General features: G+C 45.3%; 1 pseudogene; it reads right to left on the bottom strand.

Moving 5' to 3' along the window:
- Positions 1–7,942: 7,942 nt before the first annotated feature.
- On the bottom strand, positions 7,943–8,051 carry LOC135277259 (5S ribosomal RNA; annotated as a pseudogene).
- Between the last annotated feature and the right edge of the window lie 13,440 nt (positions 8,052–21,491).

Raw genomic sequence — 21,491 nt, 5'->3', positions numbered from 1 at the left:
TTGCGCAGCCGTATTTCGGACAGCGTCGCCACGGAGACGCAGCCGGAACGAGAGGGGCGGGACTTAGGGCTTGGCAGAGAGTTCGCTGCTGTTTCCCGGCCGCCGCCAGACCTTTTCCAACGGTCGTTTGGCAGCTGCTGGAGGTGGACGAGCTGGGGCCAAGGGAATCTGGCTTCTGGCCGCCGATCTCCGACCCCAGCCCACCCATCTGCAGGCACCCGGAAATGAGGACAACCAGTCCTGCTGGGAGAAGGAATCCCGTATAGTGCTGGCCTTAACACGGTAGCCTGCCAACCACCAAACGTTTCCCTGAATCTATCACAAACCATGCCCTGGCGCCAAGGACTGGACAGGGGAGTGAGGGGTGGGGCAGAAACCATCCACACCCCTCAAGGTGAAGTCCAGTCGGGAAACCAGGCCAGTGTGGCCAGACTTTATACCACCGCTGAGAACCTGCCCAGCACAACCAACCCAGGCCGCCCTACGGGACTCTGGCTACCCTCTTCCCACCCCTGGGTAGCTCTCAGGCTCCATTCTCCGCTCTGTCTCCTCCAAGTCCTTTCTCCTGTACGAGCTGCTTCAGCCCCTCAGTCACCTTCCCCTTACACTGTGACTGCGACTTCACCATCTCCTTCACCATTCCCATGACCTGCCATCTAAACCACATGGTCTTTTGTGCTTTATGAAGTAGGCATCACGCTGTAACTTATCTGTCACTGCCTGCCTCACTCTTGGAGTCAGGTTGTGTCTCCATTAGAGGAGATTGGGAATTTTGAACCACAGAAAAAAGAGTGGTCATTTTTGGCTTGCCAGTCCAGTTAGAGCTGGAATTGGCCACCAAACAAGGGGGCTTCATCAGGATCACCCTTGCCTCCTTTTTCGGAAGATCTTGAAGGAATATGACTGCCAGTCTTCACTTTCCACAAGCAAACAAACCCTCTGAGGAAGGAGGATGCTCTTGCTTGGAGCTGGTTGGCCTCAGGCTGTGGTGCCCATTACCTGCTGGTCCCTTCAGGCTTCAGGCCTCAGGTCTCATACCTCCAGGGAGTTCTGTTGGCCCATCTGAAGTTCTGCCTACAAGGAGATTTGGATTTGTTTTCCAAGTTGAACCAAAGACCAGATTGAAACAGGATCTCCTGCCATCAGCGCTGCCACTAACAGCTAATGTCTTGGGAAAGGCAGTTCCATCTTATTTGGTCAGGCCTGTCCCTTTAGAGATATGCACATAGTGAATGGATCAGGAGTGGGTCAGCTTGCTTCTTTGAGTCTGTTCTAGTTATGCCTTGCCCCAAAATGCTCTGGATGACCCAGGAGCCCATGCGCAAGAGTCTGGAATCCTTTGAGAATTTCTAGGGTCAGACTGGGCTTGGATCCTAGTCTCCTCGGCCAGTGGCACACTGGGCACTGCTGCAGGCTCTTTCTCAAAGTTCCTTTACTTCATCTTCACATCCCAGGAACCATCCCCAAATGCACCTTATAGCAGAGCTCACCATTCCTTCCTTCCTTTTTTTTTTTTTTTTGAGACTGAGCCTTGCTCTGTAGCACAGACTGGAGTGCAATGGCACAATCTTGGCTCACTGCAACCTCCACCTCCCAGGTTCAAGCAATTCTCCTGCCTAAGCCTCCTGAGTAGCTGGGGTTACAGGTGTGTGCCACCACAACCAGCTAATTTTTGTGTTAGTAGAGATGGGGTTTTGCCATGTTGGCCAGGCTGGTCTCGAACTCCAGATCTCAGGTGATCCACCTGCCCCAGCGTCCCAAAGTGCTAGGACTGCAGGTGTGAGCCACTGCATCTGGCCAAGAGCTCACCGTTTCTATGCAAATAAAATAGAATGAAAGCCTATTTCTAGAAGAAGAAATTTAGAATTTTGAAGAATCTTCTAATAGAAGAAATTTTGGAAATTTAAAAGTTCATAATTGCTTTTGAAAGACTGCAGCCTGGCACTGTGGTTCATGCCTGTAATCCCAGCACTTTGGGAGGCCAAGGCAGGCGGATCACTTCAGGTCAGGAATTTGAGAACAGCCTGGCCAACATGGTGAAACCCCTTCTCTACTAAAAATACAAAAATTAACCAGCCCTGGTGGTGCATGCCTGTAGTCCCAGCTATTTGGGAAGCTGAGGTGGGAGGATCACTTGCATCTGGGAGGCGGAGGTTGCAGTGAGCTTAGTTTGTGCCACTGGACTCCAGCCAGGGTGACAGAGCAAAATCCTATCAAAAAAAAAAAAACCAACAAAAAAATAATAAAGGGCTGGGCGCAGTGGCTCACGCTTGTAATCCCAGCACTTTGGGACGCCAAGGCGGGCAGATCATGAGGTCAAGAGATCGAGACCATCCTGGTCAACATGGTGAAACCCCATCTCTACTAAAAATACAAAAATTAACTGGGTGTGGTGGTACATGCCTGTAATCCCAGATACTTGGGAGGCTGAGGCAGGAGAATCACTTGAATCCAGGAGGTGGAGGTTGCAGTGTGCTGAGATTGTGCCACTGCACTCCAGCCTGGGCAATGGAAGGAAGAAAGGTAGGAAGGTAGGAAGGGAAGGAAGGGAGGGAGGGAGAGAGGGAGGGCACAGTAGCTGACCCCTATAATCCCAGCACTTTGGGAGGCTGAGGCAGGCAGATTGCTTGAACTCAGGAGTTTGAGACCAGCCTAGGCAACAGGGTAAAACACTGTCTCTACAAAAATATACAAAAATTAGCTGGGTGGGGTGGCATGCACTTGTAGTCCCAGCTACTTGGGAGTTAGGCGGCTGAGGTGGGAGGATAGCTTGAGCCCAGAAGGTGGAGGCTGCAGGTGGAGAGCCAAGATCGTGCCACTGCGCTCCAGCCTGGACAATTCAGACCCTGTCTCCAAAAAAATCAAACACAAAGTAGTAATTCCTGTTTTTATTTTTATTTTTGAGAGACAAGGTCTCACTTTGTTGTCTAGGCTGGAGTGCAGTGGCACAGCGTGGATGTGCCACCACATCTAGCTTTTTTTGTTTTTTATGGAGACGGGGTGTCACCTTGTTGCCTAGAAGTTCACTTCGGCTTAAGCCATCCTTCCACCTTGGCCTCCCAAAATGCTGGGATTACAGGCATAAGACACTGAGCCCAACCAAAGCAGGAATTCCTAAATGTAATTAGTAATGCCTAATTTCATGTTTATGATGTTTGAAAACAGGCACAACTGATTGATGGTAAGAGAAGTTGGTCACTACACTTAAGCAGGGTTACTAACTGGCAGGGGACCTCAGAGAGCCATCTGATGTTCTGAAATTTATTATTTTTTTTCTTTTTGAGATGGAGTCTCACTCTCCCACCTAGGCTGGGGTGCAGTGGCATGATCTCAGCTCACTGTAACCTCTGCCTCCCGAGTTCAAGTAATTTTCCTGTCCCAGCCTCCCAAGTAGCTAGGACTGCAGGCCTGGAGCGAGGATGTGGCCTGTATATTGCCTAATCTTGCCTAGAACTGTCTGTACCTGCTGTTCTTTTGCTTATGCCTTAACATTTGGTTACCTTAATTCCCTGTTCTCCTGCCTCAGAATGAGAATAACTTGATCAAATGTGCATTCAAAAAATTAGCTGCAGAATGCAGAACAGAATAACAAGAGACCATAGTGGTTCTTTTAGGAAGCCAGATGAAGTTGTCCATCTAAGAGACCTTCACAAGTGGTCCAAGCAACAGGTGACAGAGACTTGGGTGGTTTGGAGATGGGACTAGACTTATAACATGTAAAAGATAAAATCAGCAGAAATGAGGACAGGGTGTGAGACTGATGAGAGGCAAAGATTTTTCCCAAGCTTTCATATGTTTAGAGAATATTTTTGTTTTGTTTCATTTGTAGTGCTGAGGGCAAAGTGATGAATTCAATGTTCTGTAACCAGGTTAGGACTATGGATTTAAAATTTTTCTCCTTCCTAGCCTGATTGTCTCCTAAAGAGTACAGAAGATCATGCAGGATGCAGTCAGAAGAAAAAATACAGAGGGGCCGGGCGCGGTGGCTCACGCCTATAATCCCAGCACTTTGGGAGGCCGAGGCGGGTGGATCACGAGGTCAAGAGATCAAGACCATCCTGGTCAACATGGTGAAACCCCGTCTCTACTAAAAATGCAAAAAATTAGCTGGGCATGGTGGTGCATGCCTGTAATCCCAGCTACTCAGGAGGCTGAGGCAGGAGAATTGCCTGAACCCAGGAGGCGGAGGTTGCGGTGAACCAAGATCGCGCCATTGCACTCCAGCCTGGGTAACGAGCGAAACTCCGTCTCAAAAAAAAAAAAAAAGAAAAAATACAGAGGAGTCAGACTCACACCTTGTAGTCACAGCTACTGAGGAGACAAGGTGTAGCAGGAGGACTGCTTGAGCCTAGAAGTCCAAGACCAGCCTGGGTAACACAGCAAGACCCCATCTCTTTTTCCTTTTCTTTTTTTTTTTTAGATGGATTTTCGCTCTGTTGCCCAGGCTGGAGTGCAGTGGCACAATCTCAGCTCACTGCAACCTCTGTCTCCCGCGTTGAAGCCATTCTCCTGCCTCAGCCTCCCGAGTAGCTGGTACTACAAGCGTGCGCCACCAACACTTGGCTAATTTTTGTATTTTTAGTAGAGACGAGTTTTCCCCATGTTGCCCAGCCTGCTTTTGAACTTCTGGCCTCATGTGATTTGCCCGTCTTGGCCTCTCAAAGTGCTGGGATTACAGGCATGAAACACCATGCCTGACCTCTCCTCTATTATTAAGTTTCATAGCATTCTATCTCTCCTTTGTAGCACTTATCACAATTAGAATTTTACATTTATTTGTATGGTTATTATCTAATGTCTTCCCCCATTAGAATGTAAGCTCCTTGAGAACAAAAACTCTGGCTATTTATATACATATTTTTTGGAGATGGGGTCTCACACTGTCACCCAGATTGGAGTATAGTGGTGTTGATCACAGCTTACTGGAGCTCAATTGATCTTCCTGCCTCAGCCTCCCAAGTAACTGGGACTATGGGTGCACACCACTATGCCCAGCTAATTTTTATATTTTTTGTAGAGATGGGTTTTGCCATGTTGTCCAGGCTGGTATCAAACTCCTGAACTCAAGCAATCCAACTGCATCAGCCCCCCAAAGTGTTGGGATTACAGGCGTGAGTCATGGCACCTGGCAGATAACCATTGTATACATCTTGATGTGGTGTCTTACAGTTCTTTTTCACATGTACTATATCTGTATCTATAAACGCTATATCCATATGTAGGGTTTTTTATTTATTTTTTGATACAGGTTCTCACTCTCACTCAGGCTGGAGTGCAGTTTCATGATCATGAGTCGCTGCAGCCTGGGACACCTGGACTCAAGCGATCTTCCTGCCTCAGTCTTTCCAGCAACTACAGGCACATACCACTGTGCCCAGCTACTTTTTAAATTTTTCTTTTCTGTAGAAATGTCGTCTCCCTACATTGTCCAGGCTGATTTTGAACTCCTGGCCTCAAAAAATCATCCCATCTCAGCCTCCTAATGTTGGATTACAGGCATGAACCACCACTCTTGGCCCACATCTAGTTCTTTTAAAAGTTGATTTTGAACTATACTATTTTGTTTTACTTTTATTTATTTTGACTTATTTTTATTTTTTGAGACAGAGTCTTGCTTTGGGCTGGAGTGCAGTGGTACAATCTTGGCTTATTGCAATCTCTACCTTCTGGGTTCAGCGATCCTCCTGCCTCAGCATCCCAAGTACCTGGGGTTACAGGTGTGCACCACCACGCCCAGCTAATTTTTGTATTTTTAGTAGAAACAGCGTTTCGCCATGTTTGCTAAGCTTGTCTTGAACTCCTCACCTCAAGTTATCCACATGCCTCGGCCTCCCAATGTGCTGATATTACAGGCATGAGCCACAGTGTCCAGCCCTCAAACTATACTATTTTGTAGCCTTCAAATAAAACCCCCAACAGTTCCAATCTTCTCTAACCCCATTCCTCCAATTCAGTCCTTATAACCATTTCATCACAATGCAATGTGCTGGTAGAGGCTCATTAACAGACCTGTATCTGTTACCTTCTCTTGCCTTGGTCTTGCCAGGAAGAATAAACAAGAAACACTATAAAGTGCTTTGGGCAAATTAAATTGTGTTATACTTGCTTAGAAACAGTATCTTCTCTTGTTTATTTGCATAGGTTTCCTGGAACAAACAAAGCGGATGTTAATACAATTCCGTTTGACTCTACCCTTCATGTGTTGGAGCTAATTAACCATCCTTGCTAGCAAAGGGGCAAGGGAGAGCTCAGGAGGAAGGTATTTCTGTTTGGAAAAAGGATTTGGAATTTTAATTCATACAAACATAATAAAAATATAGCAAGGAAAGAGACCCAGAGGACATAGAACACAAACGAACACAGATGGTAAGCCCTCAAAAATGGCTCTCTGATGACATAGAGATGTTAGAGGTCTCTGAGGCATGGAATAGTAATTATTTCACCTACTGTGGAAATATTTTGCAGACCCTGAGCATAAGTTATTTATCATTTTTGTTTGTTTGAGCATAGGTTATTAAAAATAGGAAATATAAGCTGGGTGCAGTGGCTCATGCCTGTTATCCCAGCACTTTGGGAGGCTGAGGCGAGTGGATCACTTGAGATCAAGAGTTTGAGACCTGCCCGGCCAACATGGTGAAACCCTGCCTCTACTAAAAATACAAAAATCGACCGGGCATGGTGGCTCACACCTGTAATCCCAGCATTTTGGGAAGCCAAGGCGGGTAGATCACAAAGTCAGGAAATCAAGACCATCCTGGGCAACATGGTGAAACCCTGTCTCTACTAAAAATACAAAAAATAAGCAGGGTGTGGTGGCACATGCCTGTAATCCCAGCTATGCAGGAGGCTGAGGCAGAATCACTTGAACCTGGGAAGCAGAGATTGCACTGAGCTGAGATTACCCCATTGTACTCCAGCTTGGGTGACAGAGCAAGACTCTGTCTCAAGAAAAAAACAAAACAAAACCAAAACAAAAATTATCCAGGCATGGTGGTGCATGCCTGTAATCCCAGCTACTCAGGAGGCTGAGGCAGGAGAATCACTTAAACCCAGGAGGCAGAGGTTGCAGTGAGCTGAGCCTGGGCAAGAGTGAGACTCCATCTCAGAAAAAAAAAAAAAAAAGTGGGAGATAGAGATAGCTTATCTCTTGAACACATAGTTTTAAAGAAAACTAAGGCCAAAAATGACAAATCATGCAACCAGACAAGAGATAAGCCAGAACTGGAACCCATGAACTCTGGTCTACATAATTTTTTTTTCCTTCCTTCCTTCATTCCTTCCTTCCTTTCTTTCTTTTTCTTTCTGTATCTCTCTTCTTCCTTCCTTCCTTTCTGTTTCTTTCTGTCTCTCCTTCCTTCTTTCTTTCCTTTCTTCCTCTCTTTCTCTCTTTCTTTCCTTCTTTCCTTTATTTCTTTTGGCAAGGTCTGTGGCCCAGGCTGGAGTACAGTGGTACAAGCTCAGCTCACTGCAACCTTTGCCTCCTGGGCTCAAGCCATCCTCCCACCTCAGTTTCTAAGTAGCTGGGGCTACAGGCGCATGCCACTATGCCCACCTACTTTTTGTATTTTTTGTAGAGATGGGGTTTCACCATGTTGCAGAGGCTGGTCTCCTGAGTTCAAGTGATCTGCATGCCTCGGCCTTCCTTAAGTGCTGGGATTACAGGCATGAGTTACCATACCAGGCCCATAATTTTCAATAGTACCACATTAAATATCTGGGTCCTGTTGAAGTTGCAAGTGGTATCTATTTTGGCATTTTCCTTGTACTCTCATGTTTTCTCTTTATTCAGAACCTGAAATATTTTATAGAGAACATCTACTACTTTGAAAGCAGAAATTCTATTTCTATATGTTACGTATAATTTGGCACACATTGGTAGAATTTGTGTTAAGTACAGTACAGACAATTTCTCTTTTTATTTATTTTTATTATTATTTTTTTAAGCCTACAGCACCTGGTAGTCCCAGGTGGTCTCCCATCCAAGTACTAACCAGGCCCAACCCTGCTTAGCTTCCGAGATCAGGCACATTCAGGGTGGTATGGCTGTAGACAGTACAGACAATTTCTATTTTATTTATTTTTTTAGAGACAGGGTCTCACTGTGTTGTCCAGGCTGGACTCACAGCTCAAGGAATCCCTGCCTCAGCCTCCCAAGTAGTTAGGACTACAAGTGCATGCCACCATTCTCAGTACAGACAATTTCCAATCATTCATGAATTGATCATAGAGTTTATAAAGTTTCAAGAGTCCTTGTTTTATGTTGCTCCTGCCTGCTAAATAATCTTACTTTTATTTGTAACCTTAATAAGATGAGAAAGCAAAGGAAGAGACAAAACTTTTCTACTTAATAAGCTCAAGTAATGTATTTATTTATTTCATTTTTGGAGATGGAGTCTCATTCTTGTCACCCAGGCTGGCGTGTAATGGTGTGATCTTGGCTCACTGCAACCTTCACCTCCTGGGTTCAAGCGATTCTCCTGCCTCAGCCTCCCAAATAGCTAGCTGGGATTACAGGCATATGCCACCACTCGGCTAGTTTTTGTATTTTTGGTAGAGACAGGGTTTCACCATGTTCATGCCAGGCTCGTCTTGAACTCCTGACCTCAAGTGATCCGCCTGTCTTGGCCTCCCAAAGTGCTGGGATTACAGGCATGAGCCACTGCACCTGGCCAAGTAATTTATTTTTTCAAAAATCAGCCGGACACAGTGGCTCATGCCTGTAAATCCAGCAGTTTGGGAGGCTGAGGCAGGCAGATCACTTGAGGTCATGAGTTCAAGACCAGGCTGGCCAACATGGTGAAACCACATCTCTTCTAAAAAATACTAGCCGGGAGTGGTGGTGCACCCTATAATCCCAGCTGCTGGGGAGGCTGAGGTAGGAGAATTGCCTGCAGCCAGAAGGTGGAGGTTGCAGTGAGCTGAGATCATGCCACTGTACTCCAGTCTGGGCAACAGAGTGAGACTCCATCTCAAAAAAAAAAAAAAAAAAATTAAAAATAAGAGACAAATAGCGAATTGAAAGAAAAACAATGTACCTCATCCTACTCATGCTATTTTCTTACTGCCTTAATACATTTCTGAAATGACTAATGTGGGGTTTATATATAAATACAAAAATTTTACACAAATATTACCTACCAATTTTGTTGAGGAGTCTTCCATCAGTTATGTTTTTTGACTCAAATACTACACAATCTTGGCATAAAAACAAATACATAGGCATCAACTAATGACAGGAAAATAAAATGGCTTCCAAAGTGGAACAAAGATTTTGAAAAAATTATTAGATAATTTTTTTTTTTTGAGATGGAGTTTTGCTCTGTTGCTCAGGCTGGAGTGCAATGGCATGATCTCGGCTCACTGCAACCTCTGCCTCCCGGGTTCAAGTGATTCTCCTGATTCAGCCTCCCAAGTAGCTGGGATTACTTGCATGCGCCACTACACCTAGCTAATTTTTTTTTGTGTATTTTTAGTAGCGACGGGGCTTCTCCATGTTGGTTGGGCTGGTCTCAAACTCCTGACCCTCAGGTAATCCACCCTCCTCGGCCTCCCAAAGTGCTGGGATTACAGGTGTGAGCCACCATGCCTGGCCAAAAATATTATTAGATAATTAGGCAACATTTTTCCTCTGATCACAAATGTCCAGATGTATCTTTAAAGACCATCATCGGCTGGGTGGTGGCTCATGCCTGTAATCCCAGCACTTTGGGAGGCCAAGGCAGGCAGATCACTTGAGGCTAGGAGTTTACAACCAGCCTGAGTAACATGATGAAACCCCTTTACTACAAAAAATACAAAAATTAGCCAGGTGTGGTGGTGTGCACTTTTAGTCCTAGCTACTGTGGGTGAGACTGAGGTTAGAGGATCGCTAGAGCCCAGGAGGTGCAGTTTGCAGTAAGAGGAGACCTTGTTTCAAAACAACCAAAAACCATTTCCAAGAAATAAATGCAATAAATTTTATAATTTTTCCTTCTCGCTGTGTGTATTCTTACCATCTATTTGTGTTTATTTATTGAAATAAAATTGCAGACATAAATTTTCCCTATTTTTTTTTTCTTTTTTGAGATAGAGTCTTGCCCTGTCACCCAGGCTGGAGTGCAATGGCACTATCTCGGCTCTTTGCAATCTCCGCCTCCCAGGCTCAAGCAATTCTCCTGCCTCAGCCTCCCAAGTAGCTGGCATTACAAGTACCCACCACCACATCCAACTAATTTTTGTATTTTTAGTAGAGATGGGGTTTAACCACGTTGGCCAGGCTAGTTTTAAACTCCTGACCTCAAATGATACACCCACCTTGGCATCCCAAAGTGTTGGGATTACAGGCGTGAGCCAATGCACCCAGCCCCTAATGTTTAAATATAGTAATTTTATGATAACTTATCTATTTTATTTTTGTGTCTTTTAAAAACATCATTTTTGGGGCCGGGCGCGGTGGCTCACGCCTGTAATCCCAGCACTTTGGGAGGCCGAGGCGGGTGGATCACGAGGTCAAGAGATCGAGACCCTCCTGGTCAACATGGTGAAACCCCATCTCTACTGAAAATACAAAAAAAATTAGCTGGACATGGTGGCGCATGCCTGTAATCCCAGCTACTCAGGAGGCTGAGGCAGGAGAATTGCCTGAACCCAGGAGGCGGAGGTTGCGGTGAGCCGAGATCACGCCATTGCCTGGGTAACAAGAGCGAAACTCCGTCTCAAAAAATAAAATAAAATAAAATAAAATAAAATAAAATAAAAACATCATTTTTGGCCAGGTATGGTGGATCACACCTGTAATCACAGCACTTTGGGAGGCAGAGGCAGGTAGATCACTTGAGGCCAGGAGTTTGAGACTAGTCTGGGAAACATGATGAAACTCCTTTTATACAAGAAATACGAAAATTAGCTGGGTATGGTAGTGTGCACCTGTAGTTCCAGCTACTTGGGAGGCTGAGGTGGAGAATCACCTAAGCCTGGGGAGGTGGAGATTGCAGTGAGCTATGATTGTGCCACTGCACTCCAGCCTGTGCAACAGAGTGAGACTTAGTCTGAAAAAAATTTTTTTTTTCAAAGCAAAAGAAATAATCTAAAAGAGGAAAATATTCCAGTCAGAGTGGGTTGGAATCTGTCTCAGTTTGTAAAACTAAGGGTTGAGGTGAGAAAAAGATGCTGAAACAAGCTGCTGCCCTCTGCTGCCTGGGACAGCAGCTTTTGTAATCTCATACCCAGGAACTAGGCCAACACAGACATGGCCACAAAACCGGCATCTGTGCCAAATGTACAGGGCTTCCAGAGAGCAGTGAGAAAGAAGAAAGGATAGAGCAAAACAAAACAGAACAAAATTGCAAAACTTCACTCTAAGATGAACCTGCAAATAAATTTCCTCAACTCATTAAAATTTATTGTAGAGAGGACAGATTCCTCACCACCAAAAACAAACAAACAAACAAACAAACAAACAAACAAACAAAATAAAACCCTCCATGATTAGGAGGGTAATTCACTCTAGATAAATGCAAATAAAAGAACAATCTTTAAAAGACTTCTTTCACAGATACTCTCAATCTAAGAAAAAAGAAACAATCGGCCGGGTGTGGTGGCTCAGGCCTGTAATCCTAGCACTTTGGGTGGCCAAGGTGGGTGGATCACCTGAGGTCAGGAGTTCAAGATCAGCCTGGCCATCATGGTGAAACCCCATCTTAAAAAAAAAAAAAAAAGAAACAATCACAGCAGTTATGCTGGAAAAAAAAAAGCAATAAAGAGATAAAATTAGGCCAGGCGTTGTGGCTCATGCCTGTAATCCAAGCACTTTGGAGGCCAAGGCGGGCAGATCACCTGAGGTCAGGAGTTCAAGACCAGCCTGACCAACATGGTGAAATCCGTCTTAAAAAATAAATAAATAAAATTAAATAAAATTAAAAACAACAACAAAAAAAAACAACAAAATAAAAGGCTTCAACACAACTATGCCTTGGATCCTCAAAGGGATAAAGGAAGATTAAGAAATTGAATAAACATTCGTTTTCACGCTGCTTATAAAGAAAAAAAGGGAAAAAAAAGAAATTGAATAAACATAAAAGAGACCTGGCGCATTGGCTCAATCCTATAATCCCAGCGCTTTGAGAGGCCAAGGCAGGAAGATCATTTGAGGCCAGGGGTTTCAGACCAGCCTGGGAGATACAGTGAGACCCTGTCTCTAAATAAATAAATAAATAAAGAGTACATATTCTTTTATTCATCTGCCTCCAGGAAATACAGCTCAATTTCTCTCTTTTTCAGTATTGACTGGACTCAGTGACTCACTTCTAATGCATAGAATATGGAAAGGGAAAACTAGCAACTGCACAATGGAGACACCAGCTATAGGGTCCAGCCCTACAGGGTCCTGTGAGCCCCTCTCTACTGATGGGGAGACGAGAAACTGTGGAAATAAAGACAGAAGACACAGAGATCAAAAGAGTTTGGGTCCAGGGTTCCACTGCCAACCAAAGTTCGGAGTCCGGCAGTGACCCTGAGTGTCCACACACTCTGACTTTTATTGAGTACAAAGTTGGGGGCAGGGTAGGTAGGGCAAAGCATTGGTGGTCAGTGATAGGGTCAAGTACATCACCTGTCATAGGGATGGGGGCCCAGGACTTTCAAGTAGCCGAGATGAGGTAATGAGCATAAGGCGTCAGCACTTTTTCCATACTTGTCAAGAAAGAACAAAGACATTAAAATTAACGTTACTTTTACTGATTATATCTTTGAAGAAAAAGAGGAACCAGGTGCAGAAGCGAAACGTGAGAGTGGACATGGAATGGGACCACTGAAGCACAACATCGCATAGAGACAATGAAGCCCCCAGATGTCTGTGGGATTACCTGACAGATGTCAGGCCTACCGCAAGAGCTTGGGGGAGTGGAATTTTCTCCTAACTCCTCCAGAGAAGGAGACATCTTGGACGTCTCCTTCCACAGCTGGCTAAACAGGGAGCGCTTTCCTAGCGCTGGCACTGCCACACAGTCAAGGCGCCCTCCAGCAGCCCTTACACAGGCATGACAGAGGGCTTAAAGTGTCTTGCCTTAGGGTCACTTTCTTTTTTCTTTTTGTTTTTGTTTTTGTTTTTGTTTCTGAGGCAGAGTTTCTTGTTTCCCAGGCTGGAGTGCAATGGTGCGAACTTGGCTCACCACAACCTCCGCCTCCTGGGTTCAAGCAATTCTCCTACCTCAGCCTCCCGAATAGCTGGGACTACAGGCTGCGCCACCATGTCCAGCTAATTTTTTTTGTATTTTTACTAGAGACGGGGTTTCATCATGTTGACCAGGATGGTCTCGATCTCTTGACCTCGTAATCCACCCGCCTTGGCCTCCCAAAGTGCTGGGATTATAGGCATGAGCCACCGCACCCAGCCCAGGGTCACTTCTTTCATAATGTCACCTTAGGTTCATACTTCAGGACCTGAGAGGCATTAGTCAAAGATTGTGCTGAGTGTATCTATCATATATATGTATCTCAATGATTACCTATGAATAAGATTACCTATGACTAACTAAGATCACCTATGAATAACTAAAATCGCCTATGAATAACTACTATGGTTATATCTCTAGTTATTTTCTTCTTCATTATTTTAATGGAAACAGGCTGAGGCTTCTGACTCTTGCCTCAGTATTTATGGGGTCTCCCATCCACAACCACCTTAACCAAGTGATCAGTGTTAACCTCAATAATAATGTCGGACTGATATCATATACGCTTATATGATGTGATGAGAAGGGCACTCTACCTCTGTAAAGTTCTTCCCAAAAATCTATAGGCCTAGTTTAACAGAAAACATTGGATGAAGATCTAAACTGAGGAACATTAGGCAAAATATTTTCCCAGTACTCTTTAAAAGTGCCAAGGTGGCTGGGCACGGTGGCTCACGCCTGTAATCCCAGCACTTTGGGAGGCCGAGGTGGGTGGATCACGAGGTCAAGAGATTGAGACCATCCTGGTCAACATGGTAAAACCCCGTCTCTACTAAAAATACAAAAAATTAGCTGGGCATGGTGGTGCATGCCTGTAATCCCAGCTACTCAGGAGGCTGAGGCAGGAGAATTGCCTGAACCCAGGAGGCGGAGGTTGCGGTGAGCCGAGATCGCGCCATTGCACTCCAGCCTGGGTAACAAGAGCGAAACTCCATCTCAAAAAAAAAAAAAAAAAAAAAAAGTGCCAAGGTAGGCCGGGTGCGGTGGCTCACACCTGTAATCCCAGCACTTTGGGAGGCCGAGGCGGGTGGATCTCAAGTCAGGAGTTCGAGACCAGCATGACCAACATGGTGAAACCCTGTCTCTACTAAAAATACAAAAATTAGCCATGCGTAGTGGTTGCAATCTGTAATCCCAGCTACTCAGGAGGCTGAGGCAGGAGAATTGCTTGAAGCTGGGAGGCAGAAGTTGCAGTGAGCCAAGATTGCACCACTGCACTCCAGCCTGGACAACAAAGTGAGACTCCATCTTACCAAAAAAAAAAAAAAGTGCCAAGGTCATGAGACAATGAAAGACTGAAAAATGGTCACGAATTTGAGACTTGACAACTAGATACAACATAGTGTCCTGGATTGGATTCTGAACAGAAAAAAACATTAATGAAAAATTATGGAAATCTGAATAAAGTTAATAGTATTGTATCAAGGTTAGTTTCTTACTTTTGATAAATGTCTTAGAGTTATGCAAGACACTACATAACTGTTAACATTAGGGAAAGCTGGGTGAAGGATATATAATAATTCACTATGCTATCTCTGAAGCTCTTCTGTAAATCTCAAATTATTTCAAAATGAAAAGTTTAAAAATTAAAAATAATAAATCAATTAGATATCCTGAAAATAATTTCCTAAATGAAAAAAGTAAGTTATTGAGGGAATAAATCCTCAATGAACAAGATAGACATTATCTTAGATGGACATAGACAAAGAGTGTTAGTGAATTAGAAGATGGTTCTAAGGAAGTGTCTTAGAGAACAGCATAAAAATTGGCCAGGTTGGCCAGGCGTGGTGGCTCACACCTGTAATCCAAGCACTTTGGAGGCCAAGGCGGGCAGATGACCTGAGGTCGGGAGTTCAAGACCAACCTGACCAACATGGTGAAATCCCGTCTTTAAAAAATAAATTAATTAATTAAAAAAAAAAACGGTCAGGCGCAGTGTTTCACACCTATGATCCCAGCACTTTGGGAGGCCAAGAGGGCAGATCACCTGGGGTCAGGAGTTCAAGACCAGCCTGGCCAACATGGTGAAACCCCGTCTCTACAAAAACACGAAAATTAAGGCCGGATGGGGTGGCTCACACCACCCATAATCCCAGCAGTTTGGGAGGCCGAGGCAGGCAGATCACCTGAAGTCAGGAGTTCGAGATCAGCCTGGCCAACATGATGAAATCCTGTCTCTACTAAAAAATACAAAAATTAGCCAGACGCAGTGGCGCACGCCTGTAATCCCAGCTACTTGGGAGGCTGAGGCTGAAGAATAGCTTGAAACTGGGAGACAGAGGTTGCAGTGAGCCAAGATCATTCCATTGCACTCCAGACCGGGTGACAAAGGGAGACTCCAACTCAAAAAAACAACAAAAAAAACAAAAACAAAAATTACCCGGGCATGATGGCAGGTGCCTTAGCTGCTTGGGAGGCTAAGGCAGGAGAATCACTTGAACCCAGGAAATGGAGGTTGCAGTGAGCTGGGATTGCACCATTACACTCTAGCCTGAGTGACAGAGTGAGACTCCATCTTGAAAAAAAAAAAAGAGAGAGAGAACAGCATAAAAAGATAGAAACTGAGTATAGTAAAAAGGCATGGAGGTTAGAAGTGGCATTATTGAAAATGGCAGATTAAGGGGTCCATTTCTCCCCAGAAACACTGAAAAACTTTGCAAAACCTGTTGGAATCAACCTTATCAGAATGCTAGGAGATAGTTAAGAGTTTATAGCAACCAGGCAAATGCTTAACCAAGAGAAACTCCACTGAAACAGCTAAGATTTTTGTGGTATTTTAACTTACCTTAGCCCCACGCCCTCCTTAGAGAAGCAGTGATCTTAAAGCCAGCAGCTGGGCGCAGTGGCTCACGCCTGTAATCCCAGCACTTTGGGAGGCTGAGGAGGTGGATCACGAGTTCAGGAGATTGAGACCATCCTGGCCAACACGGTGAAACCCCGTCTCTACTAAAAATACAAAAATTAGCTGGGCATGGTGGTGTGTGCCTGTAATCCCAGCTACGTGGAAGGCTGAGGCAGGAGAATCACTTGAACCCGGGAGGTGGAGGTTGGAGTGAGCTGAAATTGTGCCACTACACTCCAGCCTGGGCAACAGAGTGAGACTCTGTTTCAAAAAAATAAAAGAAAGAAAGAAAAAAAAAGCCAGCAGCCTGTGTTCCCTGTGCGGATACCTGGTTCTAGAGAGAGCAGAGTGGACCTTGTTCCTTGTCTTTTTTTTTTTTTTTTTTTTTTTTTTTTGAGACGGAGTTTTGCTCTTTCACCCAGGCTGGAGTGCAATGGCGCGATCTCAGCTCACTGCAGCCTCTGCCTCCCGAGTTCAAGCAATTCTCCTGCCTCAGTCTCCTGAGTAGCTGGGATTATAGGAGCCTGCCACTGCACCCAGCCAATTTTTGTATTTTTAGTAGAGACAGGATTTCATTGTGTAGGCCAGGCTGGTTTCAAACGCCTGACCTCAGGTGATCTGCCAGACTCGGCCTCCCAAAATGCTAGGATTACAGGCGTGAGCCACCGCACTCAGCCAGGATTTGTCTTTTTAACCTAACTAGGGTTTATCTTTGTTGTAACTAACTTGGCACTCTACCAGGACAGAGCAGCTACACAGACTTTTCCTAAAAACAATTAAAAACAAATGAATAGGCCGGGCGCCGTGGCTCACGCCTATAATCCCAGCACTATGGGAGGCCAAAGTGGGTGGATCACGAGGTCAAGAGATCGAGACCATCCTGGTCAACAAGGTGAAACCCCGTCTCTACTAAAAATACAAAAAATTAGCTGGGCATGGTGGCACGCGCCTGTAGTCCCAGCTACTCGGGAGGCTGAGGCAGGAGAATTGCTTGAATCCAGGAGGTGGAGGTTGTGGTGAGCCAAGATCGCGCCATCGCACTACAGCCTGGGTAACAAGAGCGAAACTCCGTCTCAAAAAAAACCGAATAAACTGCTACGACCTGGGCAAAACAAACAAAAAATGACTAGAGCAAATCATAGACGTGTTGAAAGCTTGAGAGGAAAATCCAGAGAATGAGATTTTGGGGGAGAACAAGAGCTTTGAAAGTTTTCTATGTTTACTAGGGAATCTAGAACACCACACATATGCCAAGGGAAGGACACATGCTTAGAGAAGAACTGAGAAGACCATGACCTTTCACCTCTGCCTGATCTTTAGACCCTGTGCAAGCAGGAAGCGGAGGTTAACAACAAACAGAGTTAACCTGGCTAAGAGTTGCAAACAACATGGCTAAGCATAGAAGGAGTGATCAACATGGAGCCAATCTGCAAAGACCTGGAAAATTTTCTTTTCTTTTCTACTGTTTTTTTCCCTTCCTTCTTTCCTTTCCTCCAGGCATTTAAGGAAACATCTGTCAAACCACAGTTAAAAATAGGGTTATGTAAGAGAAGGTTCTGGTTGGTTTTTTTTTTTTGGGAAGCCGAGTCTCGGTCTGCTGCCCAGGTTAGAGTGCAGTGGTGCAACCTCAGCTCAACCTCCGCCTCCCGGGCTCAAGCAATTCTTGTGCCTCAGCCTCTAGAACCAGGTATCCGCACAGGGAACACAAGCTGCTGGCTGTAAGATCACTGCTTCGCCAGGCACGGTGGCTCACACCTGTAATCCCAGCACTTTGGGAGACTGAGGCAGGTGGATCACGAGGTCAGGAGATTGAGACCATCCTTGCTAGCACAGTCAAACCCCATCTCTATTAAAAAAAAAAATCACTCTTCTCTAAGGAGGGGATGGGGCTAAGGTAAGTTAAAATAACACAAAAATCCTAGCTGTTTCAGTGGCTTTGACTACAGGCCCTCGCCACCATGTCCAGCTAATTTTTTGTTTTTCAGTAGAGACAGGGTTTCACCATGTTGGCCAGAGTGGCCCAGAGTCGTCTGGAACTTCTGAGCTCAGTCAATCCACCCCCTCAGCCTACCAAAGTGCTAGGATTGTAGACATGAGTCACAGTGCCTGGTCAGTCCTTGCTTTTAAGAAATGAATGCTGAAGTAGAGTATTTAGGAGTTTTCAACTTTCCAACATTATAATATTTCTAACTTATTGTCAGAAAAGTGAAAAAGATTCATTCCTTTAGCAATCATTTCTTAGGCCCTACTGTGTGATATTTGTGGTGGATGGGCAGAGACATGACCTGGGAGGCTGAGGCAGGAGAATTCACTTGAACCTGGGAGGTGGAGGTTGCAACGTGCTGAGATCGCACCACTGCACTTCAGCCTGGTGACAGAGTGAGTCTCCACCTCAAGAAAAAAAAGCCGGGTGTGGTGGCGCGTGCCTGTAGTCCCAGCTACTCAGGAGGCTGAGGTGGGAGGATCACTTGAGCCCAGGAGCTCTGGGCTGTAGTGCGCTATGCCGATCGGGTGTCCACACTAAGTTCGGCATCAATATGGTGACCTCCCGGGAGCAGGGGACCACCAGGTTGCCTAAGGTGGGGTGAACCGGCCCAGGTTGGAAACGGAGCATGTCAAAACTCCCGTGCTGATCAGTAGTGGGCTCGTGCCTGTGAATAGCCACCGCACTCCAGCCTGGGCAACATAGCGAGACCCCATCTCTTAAAAAAATATAAATAAATAAATAAAAATAAATAATTAAATAAATAAAAGAATATAAAACCTGCTTAGAAAACCAAACTCTTTTTTTTTTTTTGAGGCAGGGTTTCCCTCTGTTGTCCAGTCTGCAGTGTGGTGGCACAATTATAGCTCACTGCCTTCAACCTCCTGGGCCTAAACAATCCTCCTGCTTCAGCTCCCAAGTAGCTGGGACTACAGGCACACGCCACCACACCCAGTTAACTTTTTTTTGAGACAGAGTCTAGCTCTGTCACCCAGGCTGGAGTGCAATGTTACGCTCTTGGCTCACTGCAACCTCTGCCTCCCAGGTTCAAGCAATTCTCCTGCCTCAGCCTCTCAAGTAGCTGGGATTACAGACATGCACCACACCCGGCTAATTTTTGTATTTTTTTTTTTTTTTGAGACGGAGTTTCGCTCTTGTTACCCAGGCTGGAGTGCAACGGCGTGATCTCGGCTCAGCGCAACCTCCACCTCCTGGGTTCAGGCAATTCTCCTGCCTCAGCCTCCCGAGTAGCTGGGATTACAGGCACGCGCCACCGTGCCCAGCTAATTTTTTGTACTTTTAGTAGAGACGGGGTTTCAACCATGTTGACCAGGATGGTCTCGATCTCCTGACCTCGTGATCCACCCGCCTCAGCCTCCCAAAGTGTTGGGATTACAGGCGTGAGCCACCGCGCCCGGCCCTAATTTTTGTATTTTTAAGTAGAGATGTGGTTTCACCATGTTGGTCAGGCTGGTCTTGAACTCCTGACCTCGTTTTCTGCCCGCTTCAGCCCCCCAAAGTGCTGAGATTAGAGGTGTAAGCCACAGCACCTGGCTCAAACCGAGCTAATTTTTAAATTTTGTAGTGATGGAGTCTCACTCTATGTTGTTCAGGATGGTTTGGAATTCTTGGCTTCAAGGAATCCTCCTGCCTGGACTTCTCAAAATGCTAGGATTACAGGCACAAGAGGCATGAACCACCAGACCAAGCCTTTTCTTCTTTTTTTCTTTTTCTTCTTTTTTTTTTTTTTTTGTTGAGATGGAGTTTCACTCTTGTTGCCCAGGCTGGAGTGCAATGGCGCAATCTTGGCTCACTGCAACCTCTGGCTCCCAGGTTCAAGAGATTCTCCTGCCTCAGCCTCCTGTGTAGCTGGGATTACAGGCATGCGCCACCACACCTGGCTAATTTTGTATTTTTAGTAGAGACGGGGTTTCTCCATGTTGGCCAGGCTGGTCTCGGACTCCAGACCTCAGGTGATCCACCCACCTTGGCCTCTCAAAGTGCTGGAATTAGAGGCATGAGCCACCGCACCCGGCCTGACCAGGACTATTCTCTCTTGATTTTCCTTCCCTTTCTTTTAACCCTTCTTTTCCTGTAGTCTACATAAAGGGATACACACAGACACACACACACACACACACACACAGATTTGCTTCTCCATATTCCACTGGTTCCAGATATTTAGCACCAGATATATAAACAAATTTACATCTTCTTGTTTTTCCTGTCAATCCAGCCTCCCATGAAACAGCCTCTAAGAATGAAAACCATTTCCTCCCTCAAAAGCTCTCTCCAGGGCACAGTGAGGCAGTTGACAGCTGGCCAGAGAGTGGACAGACACATCTATTCACACATAGTAGGCATAAGGGTATTGCTTTCTTTGTACAATCGTATTTGAAGGGAATAGAGGAGCTGTGTTGCTGTGTTGTTCTTGGGAAGCTTTGTGTCTTTCCATAAAAGGGTATTTTGAGGAAGTCTTCAATGTGGGGATCACAAATGCTGTTATATCCTCTTTTCCATCAGAATTTCTACCTTGTTTACATTCCCTTACAGGGTGGGATGGATAACTACTGTTTTGGCTTTCCTGGTATGTGTGCACCCTTCTTTTGATAGCAGAATCCTGATTATACTCTTAATTTCAGGCCATGTGGTTTGACTGGGGATGACCTGGCCATTACACTAGGATTGGATATGTAATCTAGTTCTTTCCAAAGCTGGAACTATTGGGTACAAAGCTCTCATAGTGCTGGGGCTGCTATACTAGAAGAATGTAAGGCTGGACCTGCTGGGATCAGCTTGCCATTCCATGGAGGAGCCTATGTAAGAATGAAGTCAACACGGAGAAACACAGACCCAAGAGACAATTCTGATGACACTGTCTGGGAAGCTCCCTCAGTCTGAATAGAGCTTCTGTCATTTGCAACCAAATAAATTTTGAGAATCACTTGAACCTGGGAGGTGGAGGATCCAATGAGCTGAGACCGCACCATTGCACTCTAGCCTGGGCAACAAGAGCAAAACTCTGTCTCAAAAATATGTATATATATATAATAAAATGGACTTTCATGATCTAGGGAAATCTCTCGTCCTTTTCATAGCCTGTTTTTTTGTTTTTTGCTTTTTGGGTTTTTTTTGAGACAGAGTCTCACTCTGTCATTCAGGCTGGAGTGCAGTGACATGATCTTGGCCCACTGCAACCTCCACCTCCCAGGTTCAAGCAATTCTTGTGCCTCAACCACCTGAGTAGCTAGAATTATAGGTGTATACCACCATGCCCAGCTAATTTTTTTTTTTTTTTTTTAAGTAAAGACAGGGTTTCGCCATGTTGGCCAGGCTAGTCTCGAACTCCTGACCTCAAGTGATCCTCCCACCTCGTCCTACCAAAGTTCTGGGATTACAGGTGTGAGCCACTGCGCGTGGCCCAAGTATTGTCCATTTCTGGCAGTAGCTCAAG

This window comes from Aotus nancymaae, unplaced genomic scaffold, assembly GCF_030222135.1.
Source record: "Aotus nancymaae isolate 86718 unplaced genomic scaffold, 86718_ANA_hifiasm-v0.15.2.pri h1tg000003l, whole genome shotgun sequence".
Classification (NCBI taxonomy): domain Eukaryota; kingdom Metazoa; phylum Chordata; class Mammalia; order Primates; family Aotidae; genus Aotus; species Aotus nancymaae.
Note: the sequence above shows the minus strand (reverse complement) of the source record. Positions and strands in the feature narration are given on the sequence as shown.